The sequence below is a fragment of the Natrix helvetica genome (genome assembly GCF_964273705.1).
Source record: "Natrix helvetica genome assembly, chromosome: 1".
Taxonomy (NCBI): domain Eukaryota; kingdom Metazoa; phylum Chordata; class Lepidosauria; order Squamata; family Natricidae; genus Natrix; species Natrix helvetica.
Window position 1 is genome coordinate 231,052,633 of NC_138548.1, and position 22,835 is coordinate 231,075,467.

The 22,835-nt window shown below is 41.1% G+C and overlaps 1 protein-coding gene across 3 annotated transcripts in view; it reads right to left on the reverse strand.

Moving 5' to 3' along the window:
• TEX2 (testis expressed 2) overlaps positions 1-12,370 on the reverse strand; it is a 126,633-nt gene extending 114,263 nt beyond the window's left edge. The window contains exon 1 of one of the 3 annotated variants that reach the window (XM_081933578.1): positions 12,213-12,370. The gene's annotated coding sequence lies outside the window, so the exon portion shown is untranslated. Of the gene's footprint in view, positions 1-11,894; positions 12,051-12,207 lie in introns of those variants that run through there. The other 2 variants (XM_081933576.1, XM_081933577.1) reach the window with 2 other exon arrangements.
• Between the last annotated feature and the right edge of the window lie 10,465 nt (positions 12,371-22,835).

Here is a 22,835-nt window from a genome sequence, read left to right on the forward strand (position 1 = left end):
TGTGTATATATATATATATATGTATGTATGTATGTATGTATGTATGTATGTATGTACGTACGTACGTATGTATGTGTATATATGTGTGTGTGTGTGTATGTTGAGTTTGTGCTAATAAATAAATAAAGGGAGACTAGTATAGATCTATTTCAACCTATTTAGGTCTCATCAGCTAGCCATACCCTTTGGGCATATCAGGGGTTGTAACTCAATACACACACACACACACACACACACACACACACATGTGCTGATACAACACAAACATAGCAAAGGCAACATTAAAAATAAAAATATGGTTTTCTGCCTGGATGGTCTTCTGTAATGAGCCGAAGGACAGAAAGAGGGAGTAGTGAGCTCCCTCCCATATTTGGGCATACCAGGGGTTGTAACACAAATACATATATATACATATATATACATATATATACATACACACACACACACACACACACATATATATATATAACATTTAAAAGCTTGAGACCTGTATGCTTGGGTTCCTATTTCATATAAGGTTTTGTTTACGCTGATTCAAGAAGGCAACTGTATGAAGTGCAGGACAGACATTACACACAAGATAGCTGTATTCTCAGAATTGTCTATTTAAATTAGAACCACACTAAAAGCATAGATACGTTTTCGAACAGATGGTTTCAGATATTTGTTCTACACTTGGAATTTTTTTTAACAGCTTTCTTTCAACTTGGATACCATTTTATTATGTAGCCAACTATCAACAGAAGATAATATTTGTAGCTCAGGGTTCAACTGTGGGGTTCTCGGGGTCCTCTGAGCTTGGTTATTTTCTTGCAGATGTTTCATTACCAAACTAGGTAACATAATCCGTGATAGCATGATGATGTTACTTAGCTGGATAATGAAATGCTTGCAAGCAAACAACCAAGTTCAGAGAGCACCAAGGATCCCACAACCAATTATCTATAGCAAATCATTTTGGACGTACAACTTCCATTAGCATTGGCTAACATGACTAATGTCAAAAATGTATAGAAGATGTAGCACCAAACATGGAAGGCGACATGATCAGCAGTCATGCAAATCCTTCAGGCATGAATGGGGAGTTTCAAGCTATTTTCAGAAGAACATTTTGTTTCGCTGAGTCCCTTCTATTTCTTTTGACCCCGAAAAGAGCTTATAAGAGTATCACACAGAGGTCAACTTAACAGAAGAAGCAATTGACAAATGACATGGTTAGTTTCTAAGTCCTGTAAGCGTTCCTGAAATACTGTTGCTTAATTGTAAACAAGGCTTCTACATTTTTTATATTTGAGGCAATGAACAAGGACTTGTCTGTCTGTCTCCTAAAGGAGCAATAAGATGACCACGTCAATATTTAGGACATGGCATACAAAATCGACATTTTCTCTCTGAAAGCTTCTTCTGCAAGACACATTCTGCAGTTCAATATTTTATGCTGGATCACTTCAGACCCTGTTTCAAGATTACAGCTACAATATTTCACAAGAAAGGAAGATGATTCATCCTCAAAAGGGAAAGGGGGCAATATGCTTCTATGCAGATAAACCAAATGCAGGACTAAATTGCCAAGAAAGTCAACTCAGTCCTAGGCTGCATCAACAGAACGATAGCATCAAGTACACGGGAAGGGGTGAATGAGTGGAGTATGCATTCCATACTGCACTAGCAAGGCCACGCTTGGAATGCTGCATCCAGTTTTGGTTGCCACGATACAAAAAAGATGTTGAGGCCCTAGAAAAAGTGCAGAGAAGAGCAACAAAGATGATAAAGGATCTGGAAGCTAAACTGTGTGAGAAATAGCTAAGGGAACTAGCCATACTGTATTTTTCGGACTATAAGGCGCACCGGTGTATAAGATGCACCAAGATTTCAAAGAGGCAAGTAAGAAAAAAAGGTTTTTGTCCTTCCTGGCCCCCAGGAGTACTCTGCAGGCTTCAGCAGGGCTGGAGTAAGGCAAAAACGCCCCCACTTTTCACCAAAACTGGGCATTTTTCCCTTTCCCCCCGCCCTGCTGAAGCCTGCAGAGTGCTTCTGGGAGGTGAGGGAAGGCAAATACACCTTCATTTTTGCAAAAAATGGCCTGTTTTCACCCGTTTTTCACCAAAATGGGGACATTGTTCCCTTCCCTCAGCCCTGCTGAAGCGTGCAGAGTGGTTCTTGGGGTGGAGGGAGGCAAAAACGCAATTTTTGTGAAAAACAGCTCGTTTTTCACAAAAATGGGATGCGTGGATGGGGCTTCAGGAGGCCAAAAATGGATGTATTTGGTGTATAAGACGAACCAACATTTCCACACTCTTTTGGGGGGGGGGGGGGGGAAGGTGCATCTTATACTCCGAAAAATACAGTAGCCTATGAAAGGAAGGCTTAATGGAGAAATTATACTTGAAAAACTGTCACAGGTCGATTTTTTCTCCATAGCATCTATGGTGGGATAAGAAGCAAGGGGTAGAAGCTCATTAGAGAGAGAGCTAACCTGGAAATAAGAAGGAATTTCTGACAAGTGGGAATTATTCATCAATGAAATAGATTGCCTCCTGGAGTTCTATATAGCTTGCCTCTTGGGCCCTCCATCGCTGGAGGTTTTCAATAAAAGGTTGGGCATTCATTTGTCTGGGATGACATAAGGACTCCTGCCTTGGGCAAGGGTTGGACTAGATGACCTCTAAGGTCCCTTCCAGCCCTATGATTCTATCTCATGGCATTCCATAAAATTTTTACTCAGTGAGGCTGAGACTGCAGCTGTGGAGCAGTATTATTTCACAGATAGGAAATTTCAGGAACTAAACACTGAAATGATGATTAAAGATGTGAAAGTATGGTTAATTACAGTGCCTCTCTCACTATGACCATTTGATGTAAGTTCTACAGGGCATACAGCCCCAACACATCTGAAGGGAGTCAATGCAGACCCCAGAAAGGAAGGCCTCCAGCTATACAAAGATTAGTACAGTGTCAATCATATATATATTCACCAAGGCTGTCTTAAAACTTCCATGAGCTCCCAAGGGGCTCCCGTAAGTCATTTGGCTTAGTAAGTATATACAAGTGTATGTTTGTTACATCCAAAGGAAGAAACACTGCAATGCTCACCCTTTGGGAAAAGGTGAATGTTCTCACATATTATTTACAGATTAATGTATATAATTAATATATAATTTATATATCAAGAGACATTCTAATTTGTATTTCTGGAAAATGATAATTCTAAATAATTATTAGAATTTATTGGATTATATTATGTGTGTACAAGAAATGATTGTCTAAGAAGCACTTTGTTGGCAATGTAATGAGGATAATACTTCTTTAAAACACACATTTTTAGTATGTGCTCTACCACAGGTGTCAAACTTGATCATGTCACGTGATGTATCGTGATTTTTTTGCCTTTGCGGAGCTTGGTGGGCGTGGCCTGCACATGACACATCTGTCCAAAGGATTGCCAGTTTGACAGGCCTGCGCTATACTTAACATGTTTGGCAGAAAGTCATGGAATATAATATATATAAATATGATTTGTGCAACAAGAGTTAATTTTTTCAAAGGATAGTAGTCTCCAATTGGATAATATAAATGGATTTTCCTTTTTTTACCATGGCTAAAAGACTGATATTGTAACAATGGGAAGATAAATGTATGGCACTATTCACTCAACGAATTGAAGATCTGATTACACTGGCCACCAATGAGTGGATTGTCTATGGACGTAAAAATGTGGACAAATTTAATGAAATATAGAATTCTTTTATACAAAATACATGTAGCCCTTGACTTATTACCACAATTGGGACCAAAATTTCTGTTGCTAAGCGATGTGGTTGTTAAATCAGTTGTACACAATTTTACGATATTTTTGTCATGGATTTTAAGCAAATCTGTGCAGTTGTTAAGGGAACCAAGTGGTTGTTAAACAAGTCCGGCTTCCCAGACTATTTTGCTTATTGGAAACTGGCTGAGAAGATCACAAATGGTGATCTCATGATTCTGGGATGCTACAAACTTTGTAACTATTTGTAATATGCCGTTTGCCAAGCGCTCGAAGTTTGATACGTGAGCATGGGGGATGTTGCAACGACCGTGTGAGGATCGGTCATCAGTTTTTTCAGTATTGTTGACAAGTCATTAAACCAATGGCTACAAATCAAGGACTGCCTGTACAGTAGGTTGTATAATTGTGTTAGAAGTACACGCACACACACACACACACACACACACACATATTTACATTACATAAGTGTATATAGAATTCAAACTGTTAATTGTTGCATTATATTTTGTTTTTTTCTGTTGTACTTTTTCACTAGAGCAATTTCTATACATATATTTATATGTATTTGCACTGCAATTAACATTGTTTTTCTTGTTTTTTTAAAAAAACAATTAAAAATAATTTTTGAAAAAAAAAGAAAAAAAACCACTCCAAATTGAATAAGAAACAACTCAATACTACTCCTTTCTCTATACAAGGGGTTCCCAACCCCCATTCCATAGACTGGCACCCTGCCATGGCATGCCAGCAACCGGGACACGCAAGCAAACGTACAGGGGTGGGATTGAAAATTTTAGCAACCAGTTCTGGGTGGGCATGACCATAGTGGGCGTGGCCTACTTGGCCTCCTGCAACCCAGCAAGGAGGGCATTTTCTCCCTCCCCACGCTCCAGAGGCTTTCCTTGAGCTTCTGGGAGGGTGAAAACAGCCTCCCTGGGATTTCTGGAACTTCTAGGAGGCCCATTTTTCGCTCTCCAAGAGCCTCCGCGTTGGCCCTGCACTTATCTGGCATCCAAAACGGGACATGTGGAGACTCCTTGGAGGGGCGGGGTGGGCGGGGCCAGCCAGTCCTTGCAACTACCGGTTCAGCAAACCAGATGTAAACTTAGCATCCAGTTCATGTGAACCTGTCTGAACTGGCTGAATCCCACCACTGCAAGTGAAGCCTCATCCATGGGGTGCAGGCAGCACACAAAATCACGCCTCCTCCGGCCCGTGGAAAAATCTTTCTCCATGGAAGTGGTCCCTGGTGCCCAAAAAGTTCGGGGTGGGGGGGTGCTGCTCTACATTATTCACTATAGTTGGGAAAAGTCAGCTCCTGTGTCTTTTTTTTCCTGAAATTTTCTTCATTGCTTTTTAGAGCTGAAATTTCTGACTACATGTATTCCAATTATAAGACTGCATATCCAGATATAGTTCTTAGGTGGAATTCTTATATTGTGACAGTAACTGTAAAAGAAAGTATACCTCAAGAACCATAAAGCTCAACATCGCTTGGTCTACTTTATAAAAATAAATCCAGATGTATGCAGAACTTCATGGCATTTTTTTTTCTTTTATTTGCTCTTTCTGTGAGTGAAGATTAAAAATGAAATTGTTTGTATTCAAACTTTATACTAAGGACTGGACATGTGGAGAAAGGAAGCTGGTAAGACCAGTTATATCTGCTACACATCAAACAGAAACATTACCATTTTATTATCTGTTTCAAAGAGTCACTTTATCCAAAGTCTTTAAAGTTCTCTTGAAGAGAAGAGGCACCCCAAGTAACAAACAAGAACATATTCCATTTCAAATGTTGTGGCAACTAAGCTGAAAAGTTACATGAAGCTGCAGAAAGTTTCATCCTCGGTATGTTATCAATAATGTTACAGAGTAGGAGACACAACAATAACGCAATCAACAACAACAGTGTAACCAACTTGAGCCACTCTGTTCAGCAGATAGTTTAGTTCTTCAAGGTCTTTTCAGAATCACATCAGTGTATTTCAAACCTACACAATCAACAAGGTAGTACTGAAGCAGAAACTGCTTCCAATCCATACAAATCTTACCATCATAACTAGGTAGGGAGCACAGAAAAAGTTCTATACAATGGTTTATTTCAACCGCACAGCGAAGGCATTCAGCAAGGCTGTGAATTTATCACCTGTTCAATCCTAAACCATATCTATACTAATTATTACTATGTAAACAACAGGTGTAGGTACAATTTACATATCTTCCAACAGTTCAAGCACAAGGCATACGGAAAGATGAGTTACAAAATCCTTAACAGAGAACTATTCTGGAGTCAGTAAGAAACAAATACAATATTCAAAAGTGAATTACATCAATGCCACCAAATTGCAAGCACTGTTGAAGCTATTTTTTGTAATCGTTGTTTTGGAGATAATCAAATATATTTTTAATTTTTAAAAGGCAATTCTAACCTTAATGCAAACTGCAAGACAGGACCATTTCAAGGTCAGAACTTTTTTTTGTAAGGTCAAATAGCTGTTTCAAAATTTAGTACACCTTTCGCTGTTATTTAATAAAGTCATTATTGAAGTGAATGGAGGGTAAGAGTTAATATTCTGGTTCTGCCAAGTCAAAAATCAAAATTTAACATGAAGATCTTTCCCCAAACAAGGAAAACTCAGCCTTTTGCAAGATACCGTAATTGTTGTGTGTGGAGGAAGAAAGAAAGGGAGGTTTGCAAGGCTCTTCTTCCTATTACATTCCAAAATGATCATTAAAACCCCAAGAGCTCATTTCAGCAATGCACATTTACCTGGAAACAAATTCATTACCTTTTCTACTCTTGAAAAGGAGGGGAGGATTTTGTTATCAATTAATATGGGAAGAAGCAGGAGTATACATTTATATTTTCAGGCACAGCAAGTAATGCTTTTGACGCAAGCAAGCTAACCAGCACCCTATAATCAAATTAATGGAAATCGTAATGCTTCTTTTTCAGCCATTACTCCAGTCGTACACCTAAACTCAGTTAATGGAAAGACAAATTCTATGTTCTCTATGCTTAACTGATCTCACAGGGATCAAAGATACTGATGCGCATCATAATTTTCATAACATATTGTTTAGCTGGGTGAAAGCCACAACACAGGATGTGCAACACCTGCAAACTGGAAGCAAGTCACTTTCATTCATACTACACTCACGGCTGTACACAAATATGCACCTGTTGCAGCTTTACTTTTGCTTTTTTATTCTACTCAGGTTATGATATTTGCCAAGAAATTAATCTTACTGCACTATTATGGAAAGGTGCCCTTCTAAAAATGCGTAGGCTTGAATGGTATCTAGAACAAAGATCACTCCTTTGTATTTTTGTTCCTAAACAAGCAGCTGATGCCCAAGAAGCATGACATAATCAGAAATGCTGGCTGTTTTTGCTATGTTGTAAGGCCTTGCTTAATGTAGGGCTGGGCTGAGGAGAAAATTTGAACAGGGACAGCTTAGATGGCTTTACAGAGAGTGTTATTTATGGATGAATTGATGGATGGATGTTTGTTTGTTTGTTTGTTTGTATAGAAAAAGGAATATGCAAAGGGATACAGAGAAATCTGATCTATTTTTCTCCATCATGCATCTTGGGATACAGTTTGACTAAGAAAATTCTATTCTCATAGGAAAGTAACCCACTCACAAATGTCACTACCCTGTGTCTCCACTCCTGACAACAACACTGTATTTTTTCCCAGCCATAATAACTACAGGCTTGATCCAGGCTGGGTTCACACAAAAAGCAAAGCTGAAATGTAATCGGTTAGTTTGCATCTCAGTCTGCTGTGTAAATCTAACCAGACTGGTTAGCTTGGTTCAGTTCAATATGGGGCAATATGCTGAGCTTTATACTTATCTTTATACAGTATATTGGGCATTGTTGCAAAGATCAAATAATAGTGGAATCCTTTTGAGAACTCTAAAAAGGGAGAGGGTTTTCTTCAACAAATTACAATTTAATAAGCTAAGATATACACCCAAATCTATGCCATTATTTATATTTGTGTGTTAGATTTACATACCTACTTTTCTCCAAATCCTCAAGATAACTTTCAAAGACATCTTCCTTCACTTTATTTCCAATATCTATCTGCAATAGTTCTACAAAGTACCATAAGTTGAGTCAAAGAAACTTCCCTCTAAGTTTTCATGGCAGAAAGTTAACTTCAATCTATATTCTCCTAGTTGTAATCCAGTCTTTACGATGACACAATATATTTAGCCAAAAGACAGCCAATTCTTACCAAACACAATAGAGCATGCTTTGCCTCATCAAAATAAATCAATCTAGTTATCTTTAAAGTTCTTGGAAAGATCTTCCAGTGATAGATTACAAGAATAATACCTGGAACTCAAAGCAGGTTCAACATAATTAGACAGAATTCACAAATGCTAAGCCATAAAATAGTTCTTTAGTTGTTGTATAAAACCAAAACTAAAGTTTATAAGTAGTAGCTTTTGGACCATAAACTCAGTCTATTGTGATCTGTGTTTAATATATCATATTCAAATGAACCATGCTTTAGGACAGACATTCACAGATGTTCTTAGTTCATGGTGCCCTATCTCAATATTTTTTTCATAATGCCCAGGCCAAAATTGTGAATTACTTTGAACTAGTTGTTTATACAGTGTCTGACAGATGTTGGGAATAATTGTGCTTTAAAACATTCCACAGCACTCCTGTGGGAGCTTGCTGAGGTGTTCCAGGGCACCACAGTGGAGTTTGGGAATGGAGCCCTTAGACCAATGGGTGAATTCAACAACAGAAGTGGAGAATTCAAATAAATGAGCATTACTTTTAATTAACTTCCAGTTACTTCAATAGGCTTACTGTAAATGTAAACAATTTTAAATCCATCATATACTATAGCTCTAAGCCACAATAAATTTAATTTGCCGGGGGATAATATACAGTAAAGAATTAGGAGAACTCAACATTTTGGTTTTTGTAAATCTAGACACTTGTGTTATACTATGACTTGGTCTCAAACAGATTCAGAAAGTACACATGTAATTTGCTTAGTTGAGATTCAGTTTGTTTTGCAAATTCAGACATTGGTTTACAAAAATGGATTATAGTTTATAGTTGGATAAACCCAGCAAGCTGTGGTTTATTTAATAATCCATAATTGAACAAACCAGACTTCGCATATTATGTGAACAAATCCTTAGTATTAAACTTATCTCAAAAGAGATTTCAGCCACAATGAAAGGGAGTTCATATTCCACCAAAAACAATCCATATTACATGTTGGTTTAGCAATGTATAATTGCAAAACTCTAATCTTATGCAGAGTAATGCACATTTAAATACACTGAAATAATTATTTTAAACATTCCTTAAATGCTTCACGAGAGAGCCAGTTTGGTGGAGTGGATAAGGCACCAGCTAGAAACCAAGAGACTGTGAATTCTAGTCCTGCTTTAGACAGGATGCTGCTGGGTGACCTTGGCCCAGTCACTCTCTCTCTCAGCCCTAAAAAACAGACAAGGGCAAATCACTTCTGAAAAACGTTGCCAAGAAACCTGCAAGGGCTTGTCCAGGAAGTCGCCAGGGGTCAACACTGGTTCTAAGACATAAAAATAAATAAATGCTTTATGAGGCTCAGGTTACAAGGCTCCATGAAAGTTAACGTTCAAGCAAAGGTTACAGTTAATTGTGCAATATGATTTCTACAACATTTCTTGTACAATAGAAAGTAGCTGAAAGGCAAACATAATAAAGGAATTTTGGAAATTGTTCAAGAGCATATTATCTTACTGATGTAGAAATAGTTTTGGTTTATTATTATTATTATTAACCAAATTTTGAAGATACAATGTTTTCTGATTGCTATGCTCTTGTACAAGAATTTCAACCTGAATTTATATCTGTAAGAAATCAATCATTACAAATGGCCTACTTGCTGTAAAAAGCATTCTGATAAATGCTAAAGCATTTAAATTCTTTACCATTTAATAAATGCTAAAGCATTCTGATTAATGTATATTTTGAAATGTATATTCAAAGAATAATTCAGAGAAATAAATTTGATCTTCTGGTTTTTCGCATAAAAGTTAAATATCTGTCCTAGTTCAAAAAAAAAAAATCCAAGAAAAAAAATCTTGCCTTTTAGCTATCTTTATCAGTTATCTTCCTCCACAACACTCAAACTTGGTAGCATCCCATCTTCTTCTGACACCTTAAGATTTCAGAAGATCAAACCCTAAGCTCATTTAGAAGTTATACTATTCTACTCAAGTCCAGCTGCCATCAAGGACATATCCATACAATTTTCTTGGCAACACTGTGGAAGGTATTTGCTACTGCCCTCTTCCTTTTTAAACAGCTTTGGGATTTCCTAGTGGTCTCCAGTCTAGATCCACCACTGTCTTAGCCTTTCCAAAATCAATCCATGTCAGTTAAATACTGTATCTTGTATGACATTTAAGCCAGAGCTAATCAGAAAACTTTCTAATGCTTGTAAAACCTGAACAAATCAGAATATGACTCAAATTTCAAGAGCAGTGAGATTGGAGAATTGCCTTAAGAGCTTCACAATCCCTTTCTGTGGTAGAGTTCACCTTCTGAACAACCACTTAGGTTTAAAAAAAAACAGAACTACTTACCACTCAATGGCAACCCAGACCAATTTAATACAGTGCACAAACTGTGCTCTTCTTGTAGCTGAAAGTCCCCAGACTATTTGCCTGTAAATTTCAACTACAGCAGAGTCCAATGTAAAAATAAATTCCTCCCTTGAGAGTCTCACTATGAAAACCACTTTTCTTATCCCCAAATGAGCCAGTCCGCAAGTCCCCTTCTTAGAGAAAACAAACATGTGGCAATTGACACAAGTACAGTACCAATCTGTGCAGTACCAAGTCTTACATAAGCCATTCTCCTCCACCAATAGCTTAATTTCTTATACTGAAAGATTAGTTTCGCCCAAAATTTAAACTACCACTATCCATTGTGTTCTAATAGATAGATGACATTCCCTTATTAGGGATTGGGGGTGGGGGGGACAGGACAGCAGAACACATCCTGGGGAGCACCAGATAAAACTGTTTTTCTAGATTTGTTAGTCAGAGAAGATATTACCAGATTCCTGTAAGTACTTTAATACCAATAGCACTTATATACCACTCCACAGTGCTTTACAGCCCTCTCTAAGCGGTTTACAGAGTCAGCCTATTGCCCCCAACAATCTGGGTCCTCATTTTACCCACCTCGGAAGGATGGGAGGCTGAGTCAAACTTGAGCCAGTCAGGATCAAACTCCTGGCTGTGGGCAGAATTAACAGGGCTCTTCATTTACAAAGCTTTCCTAGGGAAACTCATGCTCCAACCTCTTCAGCCAAGACTCCTCTGCTGCTCTGTTTAGACAGCTCCATTTATAAAGTCATCTCTTTACTCAAACAACACCCCCCCCCCCCAGCTGAAACCCAAATCACAGATTTCCTTCAGTGAAAAGGTGTCAGAACTCCACCTTTCTTACATTGGCTACTTCCTAACATACGATGCATGGTGGCAGCTAGGTTACTCCATACTGGGAGGCGGAGGGGCGGAAGCCGGGGAGAAAGACAGAAAGAAAGGGAAGAAGAGAGAAAAAGAGGGAAAGGGAGGGAGAGAGAAAGAAGGGAGGGAGAGAGAAAGAAGGGAGGAGGAGAAGCACATAGCAGCCACCTTCTTAAGACTGCTAAAACTGAAGAGGGGAGGAAAAAAAGTTCCAGGGTTAAAAGAGATGCCGGGAGTTTAAGTTTCTCCGCAATGTAAACAACTAGCAGCCTCGCAGAAAGTCGACTCAAACTCTCGCCTGGAAGGGACCATCCTAAGGCGGAAGCTCAGACCGGTTACAAGTGCCCCCCCCCCCCAATCCCAGCGCCCTCCTCCTCCTCCTCGCAAGCCCAGGCGCCAGCCGCCAGAGCCCGGCGCTTTTCTCATGCTCAGAGGCAACCGCGCTCCCTCACCCCGCCGCACAGACAAAGGGTCCGGAAGGGCTTCGCTCCCGGAATCCCATCCCGGCTGTCAAGCGCGATTCTGCAACTCACCGGCTTCTCCGCCAGCCGCCGCCCCGGCCAAGCCCCCCACCTTCACCCCAACCCCCGGATGCCAAACTGCTGGGGCTCACCTAGGCTCTGCTTTCGCCGCCTGCCATGTGGACTGCCCCGAGAGGCTTGGCGGGCTGGCTCCCTTGCCCCGGTCGGCAGCCTTAGGCCCAGACAGACTCCGCTGCCTCCGAGGCCGAAGGTCTCCTCCTCCCAGCAGCCCGAGAGAGAGAGAGAGGGAGGGAGAGAGAGAGAGGCGGGCGGACAGGAGGGAGGGAGGCGGGCGGTTCGAGGAGCCTCTGAGCCGGGGCTCCTTCCACGCCGCTACTGCACCAGGCGGCTGCAGTTGCCTGTCAAAAGGCTGGCGGCCAGGGAGGGCAGCGGCGTCCGGCTTACCTCACCTGCGGTGGGAACTCATGGCATGGCATGGCATGGCAGAAGGCAGCCCGGGAGGGCAGGCGGCTTCTCCCTCTCAGCCCAGGTCGGTCCCTACCAGGCTCGCCCTGTCTCGTCACGGGCAGCGCGAGTGAGACGCGCGACGGGGACCCGGCAGAAGCGCCGAGGCGGCCCCGCCCGCCGGTGGGCGGGTCCGTTGGAGGCGCCGCCCCCTCCTCCTGGTGAAAAGCGCAAGGGAGCTGAGACTAGAGTGTCTGTGCGTGTGTGTGTGCGAGAGAGAGAGTATGCGCATACCATTAAGAGTATGTGTATGGCAGGAAAAATATACATGTAAGAAAATGTTGACTTAAGAAGTGTGTTTGTGTGGTAAACAAGAAGAGAAGGAGCTAAAGATGTTATGAGTGAATGTGTGAATTCAATAGAAAGCGAGGAACCAGTTTGAAAGAAATAGGGCATGGTGGTTTGGTAAAATAGTAGGAATGAATGAGGAATTAATTAATGTAAAGGAAGAATAAATGGGGTTGAGGGGAAAAGCAAGAGGTTTGTTAGATGGAATTAATGAGACCCTAAAAAGACAGTGAGGTGACTGAAAGAAAGAGGGGGGGAGACAGAGAGTCAGAGAGAAAGATGGAAAGGGAGGGAGCGTAGGAAAACAGACAGAGATGGAGGGAGGGAGGGAGGGAGGGAGCAGGGACTGCCTGGTCCCCTTTGCTTCAGCAAGGAGGGACGGAGATGTTAGTCCTGGAATCTGGAGAGAAGGTCCCCGACGCATGACGGAGTTCACGCAGATCCCTGCTCGAGCATTCTCCCTTAAAGCTTTAGCAAACTGGAAGGGCAGGGCCTAGCGGGCGATTCACTTTTTAGGGTGTGCTTAATGTTTGCGTATGTTTCTCCATATGTGTATACATGCCCACACGCCTGCCTGCTGTCCTAGTAGTTAAGCCCGCTTAGCAGGATGGGCAAGCAGATGTAAACTCCAAAGGTTTTTGTAGGCATGTGCAGAGTAGTACTAAGGAATCTCAGTTAGAGACTACAGGTGGTCCTGGACTTACAAGAGTTCATTTAGGGACCTTCAAAGTCACAACGGCACTGAAAAAAAGTGGCTCATGAACGTTTTTTCACAGTTACGACCTTTGCAGCTTTCCCACAATCATGTGATCAAAATTCAGATGCTTGGCAACTGGTTCATACTTGCTGTGTCCCAAGGTCATGTGATCCCCTTTTGCAACCTGACAAGCAAAGTAAATGGGGAAGGCAGATTCACCTAACAAGTGGGTTACTAACTTATCAGCTGCAGTGATTCACTTAACAGCTGTTGAAAGAAAGGTTGTAAAATGGGTCTAAATTCACTTAACAAACGTCTCACTTAACAACAGAAACTTTGAGCTCAATTGTGGTCATAAGTCGAGGACTATCTGTAAGGAATTAGCAGGAAATAGGCCATGAGTGGATGCCAAGTTTCCTAACAATTTTTTTTCTCCCACAGAATGGTTTCGTTCACACATCTTTTTTTTAAATCTTTTTTTTATTTTTTATTTTCAAAACAAACACAACACATCCTTCTTTACATACTGTAGAAAGTGTATCAGTTGGTTACAAAAAGGTTTACGTGCATCTCTTCCACAGTCAACAAACATTTCATATTAACTCAAGTATTTTAACTCAGATATTTATACATGTTACCATTATCATACCTCCATTTTCATTTGACTATAATTGTTCAAACATCCTTCATCATAAAATATACCAAGTTTTAATACATAACCACATACTGGCATTTCATTTACTATTTCTAAAATCCTCCCATAACACTGAATCCCTATGTCCTATTCTAGCTAAACATCCATAATATTTAATAACAAAATTTTCTAATTCTCCTTTCCAAATCACTGTTTACAATTTGCATCCAGTTTTCTTATGTTGTACCACACCTGTATATACGTTGTTATCATTATCCCTCCTTTATTTAACTATATCTTATATCATAACATTTCCCCACTAATAATCAAGACTTAACTGTATCTAACTTAGTTCTTTTTTATTAACCTTTATATATCATCCAAAAGGATTTCTAATCTTCCTTTCATGGATACCATTCAATATTCATATCCAATTATTACTTATCATAACACCACACATTGTATACATTATTATCATTATCAATTATTTATTTAACTATATCTATTGTCACTAAATTTCACTAAGTTTAACTAGTTTTAGATTATACTCTTCCATCTATCAACCTGTATCTTTCCAGTAGCAAAACAGTCTCATGTCTTCTGCCATTTGTGGTGTCAGTCTTCTAGTCATCTCCTTAATCAACTTTGTATGGACTCCTCTTAGCAACTCCTTGCTTATAAAATCTCTCATGTAATTTCATTGCCCTTCTTCTGTTTCCTTAATCAGCTTATCTTTGATTGTTGGTAGTGTTATCAATGATATAAAATTTCTCTCTTTAAATCCATAAATTCTTTTGTTTTTTCTTCTTCTGTATCTTGCCATCTGGAGTAGATTTCCCCTCCATTTAATTCCTCTTTCAGTATTCTACTCTTTCCATTTTCAGAGACAAACCAATCACCATAAATATCAGCAATTTTAATTTCTTTATATTCATTTTCCTCTTCGATTTTTAGGATTTTAACCACCACTTTTTCCACTTGATAAACATCTCCAACTTCTTCATCATATTTTACTGTTAGATGCTCTAAGTCTTCCAACTTCTTCTCTATCCTCTCATATATGTTTGATAGTTTCTGTATTTCTGAGAATATCTTTTGCAGACTTAAAGTTTCTTTCTGCTGTTGGAATTGTGCCATTATCTCCAGCTAACAAACATTGCTGCTCTAGCTTGGAAGGTTTTAACAAGATTAAGCATAGATTCAGAATAACGTTTTATTTTCACTTTTCTCTGATTAAAGATATACTTCAAAGAGACATCTGTATGCTTTTCTTCTTATCACTCTCTATAAACAGGCAGTGAGATCTTTGAGTGCCAAGCCAGGATAATCAGTGAGAAAAGTGAGTGTTTCGTTTCCAATACACAAACCTCCAGCCTCCGAGTAGCAGTGTTATTATTGCAATTTTCTTTGTTTCTTTTTGTATCTTTTTTGTATTTCAAGTTTTTAAAAAGTCCAATTCTTGAATGAGTTAGAAGAACACCCACAGTAATGAAAGAGGAGAATTTAGTCCATAGGTTATAAAGAATAATAAAAGAAAAAAAATAGAAGAAGAAAACTTAATCCATTCGTTTTAAAAGGCTTGCATAAATTCCATCCATGAAGATAGCATTTAAAAAGTAAGATAACCCATTGTCCAAAACCATTCCAAACTTAATTCCGCCGCTTATTTCTTCTGTTCTCCAATTTAAATTAATTTTAAGTTTTTTATAGGCAGTCTCTTTTAAAACGGTAAAAATTCCTCACCAGCTGGAAACACTTTCTCTTTCCGTATCCTTCCGTTTTGGAGCCGCCCCAACTTCATCAACCTAATGGCTGGATTTTTTGTCGCCGGCTTGAAGAACTTTTCTTGGATCGATCAGGGACTTTGCGATGTCCCTGAGATCAGCAAGACGTATTCTTCCTGTTCATCATCTCTGCGGGACGGTTTAGGTCCGATTGGACCACCCAGCGGCAAAAGTATTGGCTGCAGTCTTGGAGCATTGAGACCACACGTCCGTGTCATCGCGACATTGGCTCCTCCTCTCAGTGGCTGAGCTTTGAATCCAGGCTCATTTAAAAATTTGTTGGACATAAAATTGCTCCTGAAGTTGCATATCATTTAGTTAGAGCAGTTGCAGAATACCTATATATAACCATTACATACATACACACACACACACATCTGCTTATCATTTTATATATATAGTCAATTGTAGCTGCTCTGACTAATAGATTTCTACCCACATGGATCAAGAAAACTGCATTATTCCATATGCTGCAGCTGTGTGAATGTCAATCTATCAATTGCCATTGAAAATAGGTTCTGCCCAATGCTCCTTCCCTGTCTCTCTGATTTAAAAATATTTCACATTTGGAGGAGAAAACAGGGGAAAGTGTCCAAAACAAAATTAAAACCTATCCAAAATTCAGACTGAGTTGATCTTGTGATAATTGGAAAATCACCGCCTCTCCAATGCAGTAAAGGAAGAAGAATTGAATATTTCTGTAAAAATGTGATTATAAATACGTAATTGCATTAGCACTTTAGGTATCTCATATGTTTGTAACTAAGGGACGTGGTGCTCAGTGCCTAAGACGCTGAGCTTGTCGATCAGAAAAGTTGGCAGTTCGGCGGTTCGAATCCAAAGTGCCACGTAACAGAGTGAGCTACTGTTACTTTCCCAGCTTCTGCCAACCCAACAATTTGAAAGCAGGTAAAAAATGCAAGTAGAAAAATAGGGACCATCTTTGGTGGGAAGGTAACAGCGTTCTGTGTGCCTTTGGCATTTAGTCATGCCAGCCACATGACCATGGAGAACGTCTTTGGACAGCACTGGCTCTTCAGCTTTGAAACGGAGATGAGCACCACCCCTTAGAGTCGGGAACGAGACTAGCACATATGTGCGAGGGGATTCTCTACCTTGACCTTTAATGTTTGTAACTAAATGTTTGCATGGGACAGTCATGGTATTAGAGATCATCTTCTCCATCTACAATTGTGGAGAAAGGGGGAATCTGTGGCTATTAAGAAGCTGAATTTTCCTAAAGGTGCTTGTTTCAAGAAGCAACTGGACTTTCTGGGCTTTCTTTGAAGACGTTTCTCTTCTCATCCAAGAAGCTTCCTCAGCTCTGAAGTTGATGCACCAAGTAACACTTCTATGGATGATGATTCTTGGATGAGAAGCAAAACATCTTCAAAGGAAAAACAGAAAGTCCAGTTGCCTCTTGAAAAAAAGCATCTTTGGGGCAACCATGACCTGGATGACTGAGAATCTTCATAGACATTAAGCTGAACTTTCGTTCAGTATTTTAGAACATTTTACCAAAACATCACAGCATCTTATTCTCCAACATAGCATGTACTAATGAGCATCAGTGTGCCTAATAGGACTTTCTTGGATACTTGCTGGCTGAAAACCCCACATCTGGCCTGTGGGCCATGAGTGACAACCCTGCTATAGTACATCCTAAAAACTGCCTCGTATCTCACATGTAATAGTTGGCTTATTCAAGGGACAGAAGAGTTTTTTACCTTGGCAAGGTGTTGTGATTTTAGATTTATTTATACCTTACCTATGTTATTTTCATTTAGATCTGGTTTGTCTATTACCATGATGGTGAACCTATGGCAAGCAGAGCTCTCTTTGAGGGCACACCAGCCATCACCCCAGTCCACCACGCGCCCGCCAGCTGGTCTTCGGGTCTCTGCTGTGCATGTGTGGGAGACAGGGCCTTCCCCGGTCTCTGCAGGTTCCCCCTCAGCATGTCCTACCTTGCTCCTCCATTTCTTCCGCCTGCACCAACATGGAAGCCAAAATGGTGCAGTAGCGCCAAGCAAGGCCACCCCGTGCTTCATTTTGAGCCTGGAAAGCCTCCTGATCCATCCTGGAAGCCAAAATGCAGTGGGGAGGGCGCATGTATGGAGGGGCAGGGTGCATGCAGGGGGGCACTTGCATTGCATTTTGTGGTCACTAAATAAGGATTACCATTACACATTCACTTATGATCTTCTCCAGACTTTTGTATTTAGGACCGGAATGGTGAGCCTATGGCAGGCGTGCCACAGATGGCATGCGGAGCCATTTGTCAGGGCATGCGAGGTGTTGCCTTGTCAGCTGGCCAGCGTGCATGCGCGAGCTGGCCAACTGACTTTAGCCTTTTTTTGAGGCCATTTTCACCCTCCCCAGGCTCCAGAGCCTTTATAGGGAGACTCCCCCACCCACCAGGAGGCCCTCTGGAGGCTTCAGGAGCTTCCCTGAAGCCTCCGGAGTGTAAAAAAACAGCCCTATGGGCAAACCGGAAATTCAAGAACGGACTTCCGGTTTGCTCGTAGAGCCAGTTCAAGCCCTCCAGAGCCTTCAGGGACCTTCCAGAGGCTTCCCTGAAGGCTCTGGAGGACGAAAAACGACCCTACAAGCAGACCGGAAGTCTGCTCCTGAAGTTCTGGTTTGCCCGTAGGGCCGGTTTCAGCCCTCTGGAGCCTTCAGGGGCCTTCAGGAGGTTTCCCTGAAGGCTCCGGAGGACTAAAAACAGCCCAACAGACAAACTGGAAGTGACTTTGGTAGGGCCGTTTTTTTGCACTCTGGAGGCTTCAGGGAAGCTTGGTGGGGGGAGGCTGTTTTCACCCTCCCCATACTCCTATAAAGCCCCTGGAGCCTGGGGAGGGCGAAAAAACATGCAAAAAATGGGGGGGGGAGCTGGTCATGTGCACATGTGTGCTGGTGGTAGCACATTGCATTATGGGTGCAGCATGCCTGCGCATGACCCCCTTGTGCTCTCCCCGCTTTTGACACGCGAGCCAAAAAAGTTTCGCCATTGCTGATTTAGTATGTACATTGGATTGCAAGGCATAAATATATAACACAATATACTGTATGTTTAAGTATTCAAATGTATAAAAATAAAGGCTTTTAAAGTGACTCCAATGATTACATGAACACAACCTTTAATTTTCATTACAATAAAAAAAAACTATACAAAAATTATTTCTAGATAGTCTGCATACATTTATAATAATATACAGCACAATTCGATGTGTGTCTCTACTAGAAATAATCCTCACTAAGTACAGAGAATAAAACCCAATAAAACCAATTGGTCCAACACCTGGGAAGCATCAGATTGTCTAATCCAGCATGTAAAATGGATTAGTTCAGTTCTGAAATAATAACACTGGGTGATCCACAGCTAGGGAAATTTACCGCCAAGCTCCATTATTTATTTTTATGTTTATTTATTTCATCGAGCATGTATTAGTTAACATATATAAGTGTAAGCATGACTTTGAATACATGAAATGGATACGAATAAAAGGGAACATTAGGACAGGGATGGTAAGAACGTTGGTGCGCTTATGCACACCCCCTTACAGACCTCTTAGGAATGGGGTGAGGTCAATAGTAGACAGTTGTAAGGTTAACATTTTGGGGGTTTGGGGAAGAAACCACAGAGTCAGGTATTGTATTCCAGGCAAGGATGGGCTCCGGCAACCGCTACTGCCAGTTTGCTTGTGGTTGCATGCTTGATGCATGTTGATGCGCATGCTTGATGCGTGTTGTGCACGCATGGGCACACATGCGCAGCACTATAAAAATAAAACAAGAACAACCAGGAGAACCAGTTCAGGGGTGTGGCAGGCCTGGGTCGCTGCTGGTTCCAGTGACCCAGGCCACCAAACCACTACCAGTTCAGCTGAACCTGTCCGAACTGGTAGGAACCCACAACTGATTCCAGGCATTGAGTACTCTGTTGCTGAAGTCGTATTTTCTGCAATCAAATTTGGAGCAGTTTACTTTAAGTTTGTATCTATTGTGTGCTCATGTATTGTCATGGTTGAAGCTGAAGTACAAGTAGGACATTGTAGTAGATAATTTTATGTACTACACTTAGGTCAGACCGAAGGCAGCGTAATTCTAAGTTGTCTAAGCCCAAAATTTCAAGTCTGGTGGCATAAGGTATTCTGTTGCGAGCAGAGGAGTGGAGGACTCTTCTCATGAAATATCTCTGGACTAAGGGACAAATTTAGTACTGTATACTAGGGGTGTCAAACTCAAGGACCGTGGACCTAAGCTGGCCCACAGGGTGCTTAGATCTGGTCTGCAGCACCGCCCTGGAAACAGTAAAGGATTGGCCTGCGGTGCCTCTGCCAGAAAAAAATGGAGCTCACGAGGGCTGCATGTGGCCCTCCCGAGCTCCATTTTCACTGGCAGAGGGTTGCAGGAGGCCATCACAGCTGAAAACGGAGCTCGGGATCCTGTTTTCACTGACAGAGTGCTTGGGCGCAGGCGCCCCCAAACGAGTGATGTCAAGCTGGCCATGCCCACCCCCGGCTCCCTAAGTTCAAAACAACCCTGATGCGACCCTCAATGTAATCGAGTTTGACACCCTTGCTGAATACCATACAACTGCTTCATATAATGCTGCTGGGGGAAGTGGATGAGAGACAGTATTTTAAATAAATCATTGTGGAAGGATGCTAAGAGAGCCATTTTGCTCTAATGGTTAAGGCTCCAGGCTAGAAACCAGATGCCTGTGAGTTCTAGACCTGCCTTAGGCATGAAAGCTAGCTGGGTGACTTTGGGCTGATCATTATCTCTCAGAACACAACATCTGGCTTGGGTTGTTCAATCCCTTTTGCAACCAATGGATCTTCTGTTGAGCTGAAAAAAGCAGATCCTGCACTTGTGGGAAACTAGGAAGAAAAAAGAAATTGGGAGGATGCTGTTCTGCAAAAGAAAAAATTAGAATGATTTGTTTGAACGCTTGTTATTTCAAGTTGCTTTTTCTTTTCTTTTTTTCATTTTTGAAGCCAGGAGATGATTTAAACACATATCATTTTTCTTTCCCTGAAAACGCCTTTGTTCTCTCCTGTTGTGTACCCAGGTGTGCATGTGAGTGTGCTTTGCCACAGGCATGTTTCTTTTGTTCTCTGCTGCTGCTGGACCCTTTGTCTTTCTCGGTGCAACCGTCACTCAAGAGGCCACATCAATCAGACCACGTGGGTCATCCCCCACAGTACTGGAAAACATCTGCATTTCCCCAGAAGCAAGCAGCTGGTGGCCTAGAACATGTGGGTGTTTGTTGAATTAATTTCTCTTTTCAGTCTTTGCATTGAGCCTACCTGTCATTTGTAAGCTGCCGAGATACCAAGAATGTTCTTTTGTGAAGCAAATACATTGAAGGCAACACGTCTCCAATTCCTTTTCCTCCATTGTTCTCCCATTTGCTGTCTTTTGGCTTTGAAATCAAGCTTTCTTCCTTTGTTTGTACTTATCAAGCCATCTGCTGCTGTCATTTCTGCTTTTGGTGGAGCCTGTTAAGTCACCTGGCTCTCCCTCTTCTGCCATGCAGTCCACTGCCATGCCTTCAATTTCAGGTTCATAACAGAATATAAATCCTTGGAGGGTCAACCTTTGCAGATTTTTAGCCAATGCTGTTTACTGACTCCATTTTGGGGCAGCAAGTTTAATTATACCTATTTTTCAGCCTTCTTTTACACCCATTCTTTTTTTAATAAGCTTTCTACCAATCGGGCATGAACCAGGGGTGAAATCCAGCAGGTTCTGGAGAAACGGTAGCGGAAATTTTGAGTAGTTCGGAGAACCAGTGGGCTGGGAACTGAGATTTTGCAGTATCCTTCCCCTGGAATGGAGTGGCAATGGAGATTTTGCAGTATCCTTCCCCTGCCATGCCCACTAAGCCACACCCACCAAGCCATACCATACCCACCAAGCCACACCCACAGAACCGGTAGTAAAAAAAAAATGAATTTCACCACTGGTATTAACAATGAGCTGCTTATGCGGTTCAGTGGACTGAAAGCTGAACTCTGTGGAATAAAAATCCTAACTGTACTACCGGTAAAAATGTGTCAGCTCCCAATCTGAATCCTCCACGAAGGATTGCAGGGTCTGCAGGGTTTCTGAACCTTAGCACCTTTTAAGTGGTGTGGACTTCAATTCCCAGAATTCCCCACCTACTATGGCTGGCTGGGAAATTCTGGGAATTGAAGTTCATACCTCTTAGAGTGGCCAAGATTGAGAAGCACTGTTAAGGTGCATTAAGTCATAACAATGGTTCATTGAAGAAGGAAGGAAGGAAGGAAGGAAGGAAGGAAGGAAGGAAGGAAGGAAGGAAGGAAGAAGGAAAGAAAGAAAGGAAGAAAGAAAGAAAGAAGGAAAGAAAGAAAGGAAGAAAGAAAGAAAGAAAGAAAGAAAGAAAGAAAGAAAGAAAGAAAGAAAGAAAGAAAGAAGGAAGATAACCAACAGGAAGGTGGATAGGAAGGTGTGGATGAATGCACTGTTGGGAGACCAGAAAGACTAGCTTAGGGATAAGTCCTCATGGAGAAAATCTATCTAAGAGGTCCCTAGGAGTTGAAAAAGATTTGAGGCCACGTAATCATTTTTTAAAAAATAATTGAATGAATGACAACCTGTGGCTGGCTTGCACAACATACTTAGCCAAAACTAAGTATGTAAAATAAAACAAAAACATAACTATAGTTTTAGTAGCAACTTTGTTCCCAAAATGGCTATAAAGTTTTGTGTCATACAAAAACAGCATGAAGCAGGGGCACAAAACTTCAGATGGTTGGCAAGTTTAAGAAACCCCGGTCTAAATGATGCCAGGGGCATTTGTGATTTACAGTTTTCTATGCTCAGCTATAGAATATATAGCTTTATGCTTCCTTTTCAGGAGACGATAAATCTGGTAAGGGGAAGAAGGTTAGCTTCCTGCAAGATAATTGATTTGCTGTTGAGAGCTCGATCTAAGCCTGGGCTCAAGTCAGCCAAGGTTAAGAAACACTGATTTAGATCATGAAAACATCTGGCAAAGCCTCAAGGCTCTTTGAATGACTGATCCTGAACGAGAAGATGACACAGAAAGCAGCCCTTCCTCTCTTAGTAAGAGCTGATGGGGTGATTTTGCCCTGAAAGCCCAGCTTCTGAAGGACATCCTGGCACAGCCTTG